The sequence below is a fragment of the Lissotriton vulgaris genome, chromosome 12, assembly GCF_964263255.1.
Source record: "Lissotriton vulgaris chromosome 12, aLisVul1.2, whole genome shotgun sequence".
Lineage (NCBI taxonomy): Eukaryota > Metazoa > Chordata > Amphibia > Caudata > Salamandridae > Lissotriton > Lissotriton vulgaris.
Window position 1 is genome coordinate 132,786,342 of NC_141700.1, and position 15,930 is coordinate 132,802,271.

At 45.6% G+C, this 15,930-nt stretch overlaps 1 protein-coding gene across 1 annotated transcript in view; it reads left to right on the top strand.

Moving 5' to 3' along the window:
• Window positions 1–1,759: 1,759 nt before the first annotated feature.
• The window catches only part of LOC147673642 (uncharacterized), a 91,995-nt gene continuing 77,824 nt past the window's right edge, over window positions 1,760–15,930 (top strand). The window contains exon 1 of the mRNA XM_086947579.1: window positions 1,760–1,917. The gene's annotated coding sequence lies outside the window, so the exon portion shown is untranslated. The remainder of the gene's footprint in view (window positions 1,918–15,930) is intronic.

The following is a 15,930-nucleotide window of genomic DNA, read 5'->3' on the forward strand; positions in this document are numbered from 1 at the left end:
AAAGACACTTACAAAGGGCATGTGTCTTCCGCCATATCTTGGAAGTCCCAGGGTCGCGAAGCGGACAGCATCCGTTCGCTGGCTACTTGAGGGCAAGAGACAAAATGGATGCCGTATCTAAGATGGAACCCGTGGGTACAGATGAGAAACCCACATAACAAGCGAACGGTTTAAGTTAGCACAGCGAAACTGCGCACACTTACTAAACTCGTCATTTGCGGTTCATAGATACTAGACTCGACCATATTCGTACGAGTCGAAAACATCACTGACAATTGTCACGGAACCTCAGGGTCAGGCCTCCCTTACGTACATTCCTCCTCACAAGGTAGAATTGAGGCTCACAGAGGTATGACGTAGTAGATAAAAAAGAGAAGGTATTATTTTCGGGGACTCCTATGTCAAACTATAAATCACCTTTATAGTTAGTCTGTAAACCGAATGGCCTATTTCTTAGTAACTCACTGTCACCTAGGCTTAAAGGAACGAACACCGCAAGGCACAGCGTGCTGCCTGATCGCGCGCAGGCAGCCATATGTTTTGCAAATGTGTCATTTTAAAATGCAGGCTGGTACTTATTTGGACCGGAGGACGGTAGCGCTCCATTAACTGCTGGCCATTCACACCCAGTGTGTGCAAGGCAGGCTCAGGCCTTGGGCCACCGCAGGCAGCGGTAATTCGGATCTGGCGCCCTGGCCCGCCTCCAGTTAAAGTTGTCAGTCCAGGCTGAGCGGGGCCGTCCAGTGACAGAATGTCCTGGCGATAACTGCAACCCTGGTCATCACTGACTCCTCTCCAACTGCATTCGGCGGGGGGGTATTGCCGCCAGTTGGGTCCGTACCGCCTGATAAAATAACCGTCCCTTGCACAACTTTGTCATAGTTCGAGCAGCCCTACCATTGCATGCAGCCTGCCACAAGTTTTTTTTAAGTGTAGCCGCCCGCCCGCTCACGCTCCCGGCGCTGTAGCGTCATGACGTATTAATGTAAAGTCATCAATCATGCCGCGTGCGTGTAGTGAATTCTGCTACAGTGTAGCAGCTATAATAGCTGCAGACTCACCAATGCCCCAAAGCCTGCTGATCAGCACGTGTGCCGGGACTGGAGCAGCAGAGCCGGGGCACAGCACCAGCGGCGCGCACTGCCACCCTGCCGGTACTAGCTAGAGTCAGTCTGAGTGTGCCATAAATGCGTGACAATGCATTTCAGTGCGGTGGGGCGGAACACCACACTGAAATGCGTGAGCGTCACATCTGTTGAGTGACACTTGGCAGGCCTGTTCATTTGCATCGAGGTGTGAGGCTCCTGACTGCCCCCAGCCAGGAGACTCCAACTAAAGGAGGCCTAATGACCCCCCAGATTTAACCTTTGTTATGGGCCCAGCAGGAGTTTGAAATAAGAAAGACCCCTCCCCACATGCATATTGTTGGGATGGAAAGCAGACAACGTGCAGGAGCTGCTGAATGTGTCCTGGAGTTTGCAAATTACACAGGGATGAATTCAGCATTTTTTTCAGGGGGCCCAACCTCATGGCGGTGTGGACGGTGTCCACCCTGTGAAAATAGTGGGTGGACGCTGTCCACCAGCGTGTACTCTGTACTTATTTGTAAAGAACTCCGTTCACACGATGTAGATATCAATTAAGTTCTTCATTGAAAAGATCCCTCCCTGTATGTTTTCCTTAAGAGTAGGTTATGGAGTTCATAGTCCTTCCTTTGTTTCGGTATGTTCCCCTACAAGGAGTTTACAGCCTGTTGCTCAATCGGGTTCGGGGAATGCCCGTCCCAGCAGATAGAGATTCCGACGGGGACCTCTCAGGAACGCCGCGTAGGTGGGAAAACGAAACCTGCTGTGAACGCTCAACATAGAGCGCAACTCAGAATGCACCGCAAGAGACACCGGTAACGGCCGTGCCCAGGTAAGCGCTTAGGAGGGGGTCATTCTACCGCCCCTCTTTCTAATGGTACGCGCGCGCTGCACGCGCACCGTCGGTCCATTGATAGAAGTGACGTCGCCGGTCGTTCCTGTTGACCAAGCATGCTCCTCTGTCCCATATCGCCCCATGTTGTGTGAAATCTGTGCTTTCCATTTACCGGGCGTACAATACAGCTTAGGCTCGTTGACTAAATGATTACGCACCGCAGCTTCCGGCGCCCGCTGATTCGTTCCGTGAGAGCGCGTACCCAGAAACCTGGTGGACACACGGACGAGCACTCCCTCCGACCCTTATTATACCGGAACGGGGCATTGTTCAAGTTCATGGTGGGCGCAACGTTTACACGGTGTGGGGCTTATTTATAAGCCCCTTGCGCCACCCCTACGTCACTTTTCCCATGTTAAAAATGACGCAGAAGTGGCGCAAGGGGCATGTAAAAAAGCCAGTGCGCAGACAAAATTAGTTCTGCTAGAACGAGGGGAACGAAGGCCTTGCACCGCCGATGCGTCACTTTTAAAATGGGAAAAAGTGACGCACCGGTGGAGCAAGGCCTTCATAAATAAGGCCAATGGGTTTAGCCAGGATTTCAGGTCGCAATAGGTGCCTACACAAGAGTCGCGCCGTTTCAGCACAACCCTCCTCCCGTTTCTAATGTGAATGGCGGCGCCTCTCAGGGACCACAGCAAATCAAAGCATCTCTGTGCATTTAAATAAGGCTATGCAGAAGACAGCTTGTTTGTATTAGGTCTGAGGTGTACATTGTTAAATACATCTGTTACATAGCAGCCAGAAGCGATGATATTCAAGAAAGGGTCCTGTGGTATCTTGGGTGTAGTCCTGATGTGGGGTCTTAGATGGATCGCGCATCAGGATTCCCACGTATCTTGATGCATCGTAGAGAAAAAATACATATATATTCTTCTCGGTATTTAGAGTCTTAAATTGCGACAGCACTTCTTTATTTTGGAAGTCATCAGCACTGCACCGATGCTATCAGTGGGAGAGTACTTGTACTTCTCAGCAGCACACAGGTACTCTGGGACAAGCAGTAACTTGCACCTCTATATTTCCATTTCAAGCACTGTACCGACGGATGTAAGACTTACTTAATCAGTATACTTTTTTTAAATAATAGTTTCGATTTTTTTTGAGTTTATGATGGTATAGTAATTTAGAAACTACCACATATGCTGAATGTTTTTGGTAATGGTTTCATTATTTTAGGGTGCTCCGAAGTTTATAGTGTTATAGAGGAGAGTTTTGATGTGGTGTTTTCTATGACTACTTCGGTGATTAAATGTGGTGTAATAAGGTCTTAGAAGGAGTTTGCCTGCTTTGAGTCATGTTGTGTGTTGTGATTGTTAGTCTAAAACATTGTGGTGAATTCTAGTTTTACATGGTACCAGAGGTTTCCCACCCTATTATGGAATTGTACCTTAGACTATGGTCATCACTTGCTTTTTGATTGTTGCCTCGTTTCCCCTATGTTCTCTGTGACCCTGTGAATGTCCTGATGCAATCAGATTTGCTTTGCTACTTGGACTGTTGGTCGGATAGTTACTGCATTTGGTACCTGGGGATGAGTAGGGAAGTGCCCATACAGCTGGTACAGTTATACTGAAAATATGTACTTTTAACACGTAACTGTACTTGATGTTTCCTGAACCTATCTTGATGTGTGAATACATACGCTACCGCTATGTACTGTGGAATCCATGTTGATGACTGCAGCAGAAGCCTTTGCTAGACACCATGGTTATGTAACATCAAAATAAGGAATATATATTTATGGCTGGCTTTATCATAGCCAAAAGTGAGATCACAGCACAATGGAAAGACTAAGCCAACCACCAATGGGTCTAGGACAAGGGTAATGCAAAATTGGATATCAATGAAAAAATTTATGCAGTAAGATGATCTTAAAAAACATTTCTAAAGTCGTGGAGAGGTAGCTTCTTTATTGACTGAGTAAATAAAAAAACCTGAAAATGTTGACAAGCGGGATGAGAAAAGTCTCAAGAATAAGTGTAATAAACTTCAGTGAGTTGGTGTCTTGGGGGCACATGCACCATTCCTGCGGGCCCTAGGCCCATAGGAATAAATGGGAATTGCATGCGCAATTTGCGAGTTCCAAATTGGTACTCGCAAATTGCGCATGCAATTTCAGGGGTGATGGGGGACCAAAAGGACACCCTGATGCACCCCTGAAGTGCAATTAAAAATCATGTTGCACACACACATGCCCAAAGGGCATGTGTGTGTGCAACAAGGAACTTTGAAAAATGCACTTTCAATGCATTTTCAAAGTTTTTGCAAATTACCATCAACTTTAAGTTGTTGGTAATTTGCATTTCTTCTAATAGTTAAATTGCTAATTTGTTGTTCTTGATTTGCATTTACGGATTCACAATTTGTGATTCCCTAAATGCAAGGGCAATTTAAGTAATTGCAAATTTTGTGATTACTTAAATAGTGATTTTTGCATTTGATATGATGCATCCCAAATGCAAAAATTGCGGTCGCAAAGGGCAGATTCTGCGAATCTGCCTCTTTGTGACCGCAAAAAGCAATGATGTATGTGCCACTAAATCTCTCTGCCAAGATTGGCAACCAAGAGAATGCTTGTACATATTGTTATGTGTTTACTAATCTGTGCGGTAACCAATATGATTTTGGAATGATGGAAGGGGTACTCGGATTCCATCCCCCCAATCCCTGTGGCCTACCCACTGGGGCGCCTGACCATTTGAAGCTAATTTGTTGGAACATTGCGGGACTGGCCAACAAATTGGGGGAGCCAGACTGGGAAAATTACATCAAAATGGGGGACATTTGTATGTTCCAGGAAACATGGGCACGTGAGGACTATGGTCACCAAGGCTTTGCATCATTCTACATTCCAGCACAGTGGGAAGGCAAGGGTCGTCCGTCTGGCGGGCTTACGACCTGGGTAGCTTCTCATTTGGGCTGTGTGGCCACCCGTTTACCATTTAATTCTATAGACATACTTGTGGTCTCACTACTCTGGCCAAATAATGTGAAACTTGTGCTGGTTAACCTGTATTCCAGGCCGATGGGAAGGGCAAAGGAATCACCAACCATTGATGAACTTTCGAACCTTTTATCTGAACTGTCGAATGATTCATATTATGTGGTGGGTGGGGATTTTAACTCTCAATTTGAGCCATTACCCGGCCTTCTGGAAGGGCTTACAGTGGAAGAAGACGCAAGGTGGTCAGTTCCCGCGGTGGAAGCCCCGCCTGCGAAAGCTTGGTCCCCTCTAGCATTACAAATTACTGCCCTTACCCTAAGGTTTGGAATTAGAGCCTGTAATGGGCGGTGGGGATCCGATATTCCAAGCAAAACTACCTACAACAGACGGGGGAGAGAGTCTCGGTTGGACTATGTTATGGTCCAATTAACGAGGTGGGCCACAATCCGGGACTTTAGGGTGATGGAAAGGAGTGAGAGCGATCATAATGCCCTGGAGCTTGATCTGGTGCATCCAGGCCCCACAGTTTCGGGGACTTTAGTGGAAGGGAATAAACCCGCGCTCCTCCTAGATAACAGCAGGAGAAGAATTAGGTGGGAAAATATGGTTGCAACCAAGGACAAACTACCCCTGCTGTATGCTGAGATTGTCCCCATTTTGGAAGCTGTGGGGAGTGAAGACATGAGGAATAATAATATAGACTCCCAGACCAGAGTATTCAATGCCCATGAGGATCTCACAAAAATTGCGGCACTACATTTTACTAGTAGCGCACGTAAGACCAGAGATAGGCCCCGAGGTAAAGCACGCTGGTATAATCAAACTTGTAGACGGGCTAAATCAGAACTGCTCAAAGTAGTAAAGGAGGGGGTGGGAGGAGAACACCTGAAACATAGCAGGCAAGTCCATAAAAGAATACTGGAGCAGGCCAAAATAGAATGGGAAGAAAATCAGTGGGAAGATCTCACAAAGGCCCTAGCACTCCAAAACCAACGGTTATTTTGGAGGATAGTGAATGGGGGGTCAGGGAATCTACAATCGGCATTGGAGCCAAATATAGCACCTGGGGTTTGGAAGGACCATTTCCAATCGCTCTATAGCTCTGAACCAGGTGAAGCCCCTGAATCTATCGAGGTGGAGGGGCTGGGCCACCAAGGGGAGGCAATAACGTTGGGGGAGGTCAATGCCGCTATCTCGGGCCTGGCTTCCGCAAAGGCGCCAGGTCTGGATAGCTTACCGGGGGACTTGTTTAAACAGGAGCCCACTGTCTGGGCACCCTATCTCACGGCCCTTTTTAACAGTGTTCTCGGTGGGATGGAAATCCCTGGTACTTGGCTGGGGGCAGAGGTGGTCCCTATCTTTAAAAAGGGCTCCCCTCTTCTCCCAGCCAACTACAGGCCAATCAGCCTGATCGCTGTACCACAGAAGCTGTTCCGCAGGGTCTTGCTGAATAGGCTTCAGGACTGGATAGAGGAGGTAGATGCCCTTAGTCCCTATCAGGCGGGGTTTAGGAAGGGGGTATCCACAGTGGACCAGGTTTTTAGACTAAATCTGATATACTGGAAGACAGCAAAGTTCGATGGCGGCAGTTTGTACACAATTTTTGTGGACTTACGGGCCGCTTTCGACCTGGTCCCCAGGGGGAAATTATGGAGCGTCCTGGCTGAGATGGGCGTCCCCCCGGACATCCTGTCAATCTTACAGAGGCTGCATCATGGGAACTATGCCCGAGTGAGGTGCGGGAGGTCTGGGTAGCTTACTGATAGGTTCCCCGTTGACCGAGGGGTAAGGCAGGGCTGTGTGCTGGCGCCGACCCTGTTTTGCCTCTTTGTCAACGGGGTAATCGCCCATCTCAACGCCACTGAGCATACCGACGCCCCTAAACTTAATGGCCGCAGGGTGCCCGCAATCATGTTTGCGGACGACACCCTGCTGCTTTCTAAAACCCCTATGGGTATTCAAAGGATACTTGACTCCTTTTCCGCATTTTGCCTGGATAGAGGGTTAGAAATTAACGCCACTAAAACCAAATTCATGGTTTTAAACCCGAGTCACAAATTGCGCCAGAGTCCGTTGCTGGGAACTGCGCGGCTCGAGAGAGTGGCCACCTTCGAATACCTGGGTGTAACCCTCAATGAAACTATGACCTGGGGATCCCACCAGAGCAGGGCAAATCTCAAACTCGTGCAAACTACTGGGGGCATTGCACGAATCATGACCGGCTCGACGTACCGGCCGTTGGGCGCCTTAGTTCAGATATATAAGGCCCAGGCGAGGGGAGCAATTATGTATGGGGCTGAACTGTGGGGGCACACGCCTTGTCATAGCCTTTCTGTAACAGAAAACAAGTTTATAAGAAGGGTGGCTGCTCTCCCCCCGAGCACTCCGCTTCTTCCACTGAGGCTTGATTTAGGATTACGGCCTCTAGCGGATGAGATAGGCCTGAGACCCATAGCCTTCTGGCGCAGGCTATGGAGTAGTAACGATCTCACGGATTACAGGGCAGAATTGGTCGAAATACTGAAACACCCCAAGGTGCTTAGTGTCCCCTGGGTTAAAAATATCCAAGCCATCTGCATGGATTTGGGGCTTCCTGATCTATGGACAGACCCGGCCACGGCAGCACCCAATATTTCTAAGAAGTCTCTGTCGAATTTATACCATCAACACAAATTGGCAGGGGCTATAGCTGCCCAATCAGACGGGTCTTTGTCAGCCGTGTTCCTGCAAAGCAAGGACACTTATAAGTTTGAAAAGGTTCTGGACCCTATTTTTCCCTTACTGGCAAGAAGACTGTATCTCCAGTGGCGGTATGGCACACTACCCCTCCGGTCTTTTACTAGTCGATGGTCGCCGGCTGCCCCCAGCAAGTATTGCCCTGTGTGTGAGGATAGGGAGGAGAACGACCTGCATGTGGTCTTTTTTTGCCCAGCCTACAGGGCAGCTAGAAAGTATTGGCTGCTTCCGTTGATAAGGAACATGGGTGGTAGGGAATACGCACCAATGTACAGGGTTTTAAAAACTGATGTTACTGGCCCAACTGTTTTTGCACTTTCTAAATTTTTTACCAATGTGTGGTTTACACGAAACCGTTTTTTAAAGAATGTTGGGTAGTGACTGAACTTTTTTTTTTAAAAATTCACTATAAAGATGTTTATCCCTGTACTGAACTCTTTCTGCGTATCCATATTTTAAATGCAAAGTTGTTTGAATATGTGCTTTTTCTTCTTTGTACTGTGTATCTTTTATGACCAAATGGTCGAAATAAAGATTGAAACTGAACTGAATATGATTTTATAACGCAGTAAGGGAATTAAGCACTCTTTGAAAGGGGCAACCTCAACAAGGCAAACATAGCTTGGAAGTGTTCTTAAGCTGGGAGATAAGAGGAGTAGTCAGGGATGATGGGTTAATAAACAATACACATTCTAACTTACATCCAGGAGCATTTAAGGAAGTGGTATTAGATAAGTTAATGATGTGACACATGGTAAAGCCTGTCCACACGTGCAAGGCAATTTTAAAAGTAGAAAAGGCAACAGCCATGCAGTAAAATATATTGTAGGAGGGTGATGAAAGAGAGTGTGTGTGTGTGCGTGTGTGCCGAAACGCGTCGTCTTAGTGCATACATAAATACTTTTAGGCTGTCTGGAGTTGTGCCGCTGTGTTTATTCTTGGAGTTCCAGGAATCGCCTGAAGGATATTATATATATATATATATATATATATATATATATATATATATATATATATATACACACAAACACTCCATCTCCGTTTAAGGCAGCTGTAGACCCTTTCAAGGCGGCCCTTGCATGCGGTAAAAGGACACTCACTAACATCACTGCCACACTCCTCCAACAAGGAAGCTGCTGTACGCCAGATTTTGGAAACAATATGCGCTTTATTAAGAATCACAGACTGGACAGGCACCTTAATACATCGCTTAGGTGCTTTATTAAGAATCATAGACTGGGCAGGCACATTAATACATCTCTGACAGAGATGTATTAAGATGCCTGCCCAGTCTGTAATTCTTAATAAAGCGCCTATTGTTTCCAAAATTTGGCGTACAGCATCTTCCATGTTGGAGGAGTGTAGCAGATATGTGTATGTGTGTGTTTATTTATACTTATAGGGCATTGAATAACTCCTAAAAGAGACCTTATTACAGCGGTGGTGCCAAGTCCAGATTAAGTGTGTAGTGCGTACTTTATTAATCCCAACCTCTACCAAGTTACCAGGTGAAAGGCTCCAGTAAAGCAAAGGCCACAGAGACTGGATAAGAGAAAGCTTGTGACTCAGTCAAGATGCATTACTTGCACCCGAGTAAAAATAGAAATGTCTCCTGCCTTTTTTCTTAATTTAGAAAGCTCCTCTTTCAGCACCATTATCAGGCTCTCACTTTAACATCCAGCCTTCGGAGCCTCTGCCATGACCTAGGCTACGGAGCTTCTGCTATGAACTCCATTCCGTATTAGAATAGGTTCTTGGGAAATTACCAATCGTAATGAGGGAACTAGGAGTACTGAAACCTGCAACTTTGTATTTTGTTATTTACCTGAAGACTTTCAAATGATAATGTTTGGATTGGATTTATTTATGACACTATTATGCAGTGAACGTATATGAAATGAAGTATGTCTACAAAGTAGATGCAAAATTGAATAGGCAGTGTTTTTCTGAAGAGTGATGAACCACAATAGAAAAGACAAAAACACTATATTAAATCCAGTACGTTCAACTTCCTCTCAGAAAAGGATATCCTTGACATCATCATGAGCAGACCATCAGGATCATGTACATACTCTGCGCCACCAAAAACCTGTAATGATACACTTCGGACAAACTATGCAGGGGAGGGGAGGATCCTTGGAAGTAGGGTCATTCCCATCCAAGCTGAAAACCTTCATTAGATCACTCTTCGAATAGCAAAACCTCAACCCATCTGCAGACCGATATCTAATGGAACATTCCTATGAAAAATATTTCTAGAAGCAGTGTTTACACAACTTTCCAGGTTTTACTGAGAAAAATAACTTGATGTCGGACCATGAGTCTGGTTTCAGACCAGGCAGACAAGAAACAACCCTGGTCCGACCTCTTCTCGGAAATACTCTGCTATGCTTCTGCATTCTTTCAACCCCTGCCACTCATCGTCCCACTGCTGCTGCAACGCACAGCTCACAAGGAGCCTTCTCATGCACAACCTGCCACTTCACATTTAACACCAGACTCACAACACAAGCACCACCTACAACCAGACAGCCCTCAGCACACTGACCTGCCCGACCAGCAAACTAGCACCCTCCAGTACAACTCCCATGCATGCTATGCAGCATCCGTTCACTCTGCAGACGCATCACTGAGATGTGGGACCTGCTCAGCAATGATGCCCGAACCTCCTACTTCCCACACACGTCATGCCCCGGACATCGCCACAGCATTTCCATCAGGATACAAATTGCAAGGCAGGACTGACAACACAAACCAGGACAAGGAGTCACAATCATCTTCAAGGAATCCAACACACGACCACCTTCATGGAGCACTCTCACTTCAAACTTCAAGCTTCTCCCTGAACGGACCCCTCACCTACCGCCCACCTAGACTGCAGACAAATTTTACCGAAGACATCAGACTTCAGCACCCCCTCACCTTGGACCCCAAAGCCTACATCCTCCTAGGAGACCTCAACTTCTATCTGAAAGACCAGACTGACCCCAGCACAACAAGCACTCAGCAAAAGCCTCAGCGTCCTTTGACTCACCCATCACATCACCAAACCCACCCACGCTGCTGGATACACCCTCGACCCCATTTTACCACATTCAACAGAGTCCAGTTCACCGCCACTACACCCCTCACTTGGACTGACTCCATCATCCACTTCCAGATAACCACCCCTGCCTCAAGACACCCTCCCATACTAACCAGACAAAATGCAACTGGAGCAGTAGCTCAAAAGCATCCTGGGACCACACCCTGTTCAATACCAGACCCACCTTCACCAGGACATAAACACCAACTCAGTCCAACTCAACAATTGGTTATGCAACTGCGCCAGCACCCTGGCACTCCTCAACACAGCTACCAGAATAGAGTCAAAACACCTACGAACCATTACTCAGATGAACTCCAATGAACACTGCAAACAATTAGAGATCAACCGAAATGCAACCTACAATGACTCTTTTAGGGCCGCCCACAGACCATACCACCATCAGATTAGAGAAACTAAAAAGAGTGCCTTAGCTGAACGCATTGAGAAAGCGCAAACAGAAATAAGGAGATCTTCGTGATTGTTAAAGACTTGAGCTCACCACCCGTCTCCTCAAACAACAGCACCCATCGCAGGACCTGTGCGACCGACTATCTAACTACTTCAGTGACAAAATTCATACTGTCTCCAACAACTTCGACCCTCAACCGGACCTTCACAGCCTTGCCGCCAACCTACCAACTCACCAGACTGGAAGCTCCCTGTCAGCCTAGTAGACCATCACCACAAGAGAAACAACAAGCATTATTAGAACAATCCACTCCGGATCACCTACTGACTCATGTTCACACCACATCTAAACATGGTTGCCCACATGATCGGCGTACCACTCTGCCACATCCTGAGCACCTCCATCTCCACCGCCACTTTCCCAGATACCTGGAAGCACGCTGCGATAAATGCTCTGCTCAAGAAACTTTCGGAAGACCCTACTCAACTAGTAAACTACAGCCCGATCTTCATGCTACTACCCTTTCCAGCAAAGATCACAGTTAAGGTCATAAGCAGACAATTCTCCAACCACCTAGACCAACACCAGCTTCTCGATACCTCACAATCTGGATTCTGACCAATGTACAGCACAGAAACCGCACTCATCGCAGGACAAACGACATCATGATGGAGGAGAAACTGTGGCCCTTATCCTGTGCAACCTCTGTGCCTCTTTTGAACTGGTTTCCCACTCCACCATGATCAAAAGACTACATGAGGCTTCCATTCAAGGCTCTGCCCCGAAATGGATATGCTTCTTCCAAGGGAATAACACAAAGTCAGCATGACCATCTACAGGTCGAAAGCCATAAAGCTCATCTGTTGAGTTCCCCAAAGGCTCGTCTCTCAGCCCGACCCATGTACAACATCTGTTTGACACCACTAGTCGACATCATCAGATCCCTCAACTTTCTATTCTATTCAGACGACACCCAACTCATACTCTCCCTTTCAGATAAGAATCACGTGACCAAGATCAACTTCAACACCTGCATGGCTGCACTAGCCACATGAATGAAGTCCAACTGGCTCTAGCTCAACAGGGACAAAGCCGAGGTAGTGATCTCTGGAAACAAAACTTCCCTGTGGTGGCTGACGTACTTTGGACCCACCCTTACCTGGGACTTATCATGGATGAAAAACTGGACATGATACTGATGGAGCAAGGATTCGCACGTAATGTGACTTGCTTGAATTCAAGAACCTCGCATAATCAATAACATTATTAAATCAACCTGTTCTGTTATTAATATTGCACTTTCACACTACACGCGGGTGTTCCAGAGACGCTTGCTTATGTGTTTTCTAATCATAACAAAGCTTGCACACTGACTGGTCGCTGCTATGCGGGATTTCAGACTGCGCATGCGTCGGTCATACCCTTGTGATGTGACGCACTCGTAGTTCTGGAGGGATTTTTTCGCACATGCGCATTATTGCAAATATGGCCGCTTTGTCTTTAACACGCATCTTGCTTGCTGCCGCTGCTTTGGCACAATTGTCTATTTCTGCCTAAAAACCTAATGCTATAGATATTATGAAGTAAGGGATGTAGCATAGCCAATCACGGTATACAGTGTATTCATTTTTTCAGTGTTTCTAATTTGTTTTCGCTTACTTTTCATGTACCGCGTATCTGTGGGCCTGGGGAAAGGGAGCCACTCCATCTTTGAAACCCATGTCACCCTAATCACGTGGTAAGGGAGAAACCGAAATGCGCAGGAGTGAAACTAAGCCAGCTGGCTTCTGAAGCAGAGATGCGCCTGGGAAAGTGACCCTTGTACCAGGAGAAGATTTCAGCTGTACCTAAAACTGATACAATGTACATATTTTATGTGTGTCCTATTGTATTACACCTTCCACATGCCATGGGAACTGGAATGTAAGGGGTGGGTTCGAAAATATAAATATTCATTGTGGGAACCCTAAATTCTAGGTGGAGACAATGACCTAACCACCTCTCTTGTCCAATCCAAAATTGGGGATCCTGTCATTTGCAACATTTGTGGGTGGTCCACTGACCCGAAAACAGTATAACTAGCCTAGTATTAGATAGAGAAATTGTCCGACTTGTCCAAGTAGCAGACCTGTCACCGACCCTACGAACTCTATAGGTGATTGATACAGAGAGCTGCGGAGCACTCTGTCCGTAATTTCCACAAACTCCAAGGGGTGGAATAGATTTAAGTGCTGGCGAAGCACTTTGCTGGGAGATTCGAAAACCCAATCGGGGTTATTGGCAGATTCCGTGCAGAGAGGGAGTAGCGCAGGCGTTGCATCCGAAGCTGCAGGTGTTGGTCGTACCCTTTGATGAGCCCAGTCCTGATCCAAATCCTGAGGGGTATCCTGTCCTGACGGTCCATGAGCTGTACCTGCTCGCCTACTGGCATCCTAAGTCCTTGAGGGTCCTTGTCCTCGCCTTTCCCTAACTGACCCGTGGCCTGAGTTAGTCCTCATTCCCGTCCTAGGTAAATATATATCTGTGGGTGTTCATCTATCTATACTCTTTTCTCTCCTCCTTTAATAAAGCAGCATTGCCTATGTTATTTTTTTTCTGTCTTTTCTCAAAAGATTTTACATGCACAACTGTTTATTAGTTATGTTCCACTTTTACCCTCACCTGTAGGATATTATTAAATTGTCTGCTTATTCAGAGTGTTCACTTTTACCCTGCCTTAGTACCTAAGCCTTCAAGTAGTAAATAGCATAGGGTCTGTCTTTAATAGATCACTAATGAAATCTAGAACTCAGCTAAGTAGTATGTTCATTTCCACTTTACCTGCCTTAGTATAAGCCTGAAAACTGAATAGCATGTTCCCTGTTACCCTTTTCCTTTAGTTTTCTGACATTCAATGGTGCTCACTCTCATTCATAGTTATATTATAGTTCTGATCCTAATTATAGATATTCTAATCTGTGTGAACTTTATTCTCATGGTATATGGACTTTAACTTTTACTATATAAAGTCTTGAAAACCCTCCAGGTGTCTGTGGTTATTACAATAGTATAAATCATTATTCAAAATGTATATGGTATTTCTGGTTAACCTTATCTCCTACCCCTGCTAGCTCCTGATTCATCAGGAACATAGGTACCTGTGACAAGGATTGGTAAGTCAGGTACTCTGTAATCAATAGTAAGAAAACACAAGAATATAGTAAAAGTTAAAGTCCACATGCCATGAGAATAAAGTTCACACAGATTAGAATATCTTTTACTATATTCTTGTGTTTTCTTACTATTGATTACAGAGTACCTGACTTACCAATCCTTGTCACAGGATATTGCCCTTGATGATACAATTACAGTGATTGCAGTTTAAGCATGGTTGAGTACCTTTATAATGTTTGGTTGTAGGTGTAGGTTTAGTGAGAATCTCTTTAATGTTCTTACTCCGAGTATAGGCGAACAGAGGTGGACTTTGAAAAATGTCCCGAAAATCGGGTTCCATTTGTAGAATTGGCCAGTGATTGAGAATGATTCTCTTGTAGATGGTACTTGCCGTTGAGAATTTAGATACTAAAACCGTGCGTTGTTCAGCTTTTTTGGATGTTTTTAGTAAACTTTCCTGTCTGGTGATTTTAGCCACGCGGGTCTGAGCTTCCTTGAGAATGTGTTCAGGGTAACCTCTATCACAGAAGCGATCATGCATTTCCTTGATGCGGATGTTATAGGTTGGTTCATCTGATACTATGCGTTTGACTTGTAACATTTGAGAAAACGGCAAATGCTTCTTGAGTGATCCCTGGTGGAAGCTAGTGTAGTGTAAGGTGTTGTTGCGGGTCGGTGGTTTTTCTGTGTAAATCGGTGGTGAGTCCTTCGTCGGTGATTTTGATATTGACATCTAGGAATGATATTTCCTTGTCGCTTATTTGCCAAGTAAGTTTGATGCGTTCATCCTTGGTGTTCAATTCATTTAATGCGTGGCTGAGAGAGTCTTTGGTGTCCGTCCACATTAGAAACAAGTCGTCAATATATCTGACGTACATTTTCATCCTTCTTGTACGCCTCAAACCAAGACTGCTCAGTAATACAAGGACAAAATTCAGTGGCATCAAGGGCAGCAACTACACATTCAATATACTCAGCTTCCTCAGCTCCAGAAGAATCCTGCAAAGCCATGCGTGACAAACAGTCAGCTCTGAAGTTTTTTCCTCCAGAAAAATGTTTTATGCAAAAATGAAATTCATGCAATTTAGACAACAGTCTGACCAGCCTGGAAGAAGTTTTACCAAGACCATCACCGTTGAGCAACTGAGTGAGAGGTTTATGGTCAGTAAACAAATCAAACTCACGTCCCAAAATATAGTTCTTGAATTTCTCTATAGCCCACACACAAGCGAGTGATTCGCGTTCAATGGTACTATAATGTGTCTCTGAATCTTTAAGTTTCCTAGAAGAAAAAGCTATAGTATGCTCTTTTCCTGACACCTTTTGGCCTAAAACAGCTCCTAAACCCGTCAAACTGGCATCTACCATTAAAAAATATCTGGAAGAATCATGAAACGGGTGTAAAGCTGGAGCCTCAACAATCATGTTTTAACTTGATCAAAAGCAGAAGCAATATCCACTGACCATTCAAATTTTGACCCTTTACGTAAAAGAGCATGTCATGGTTCCACAATTTGTCCATACCCTTTAACAAAGCAAGCATAATATTCTGATAGGCTAGAAAAGAGCTACGGTCATCTTTATCTTTGGGTGGAGTGGCATGAGTAATAGCTTTGA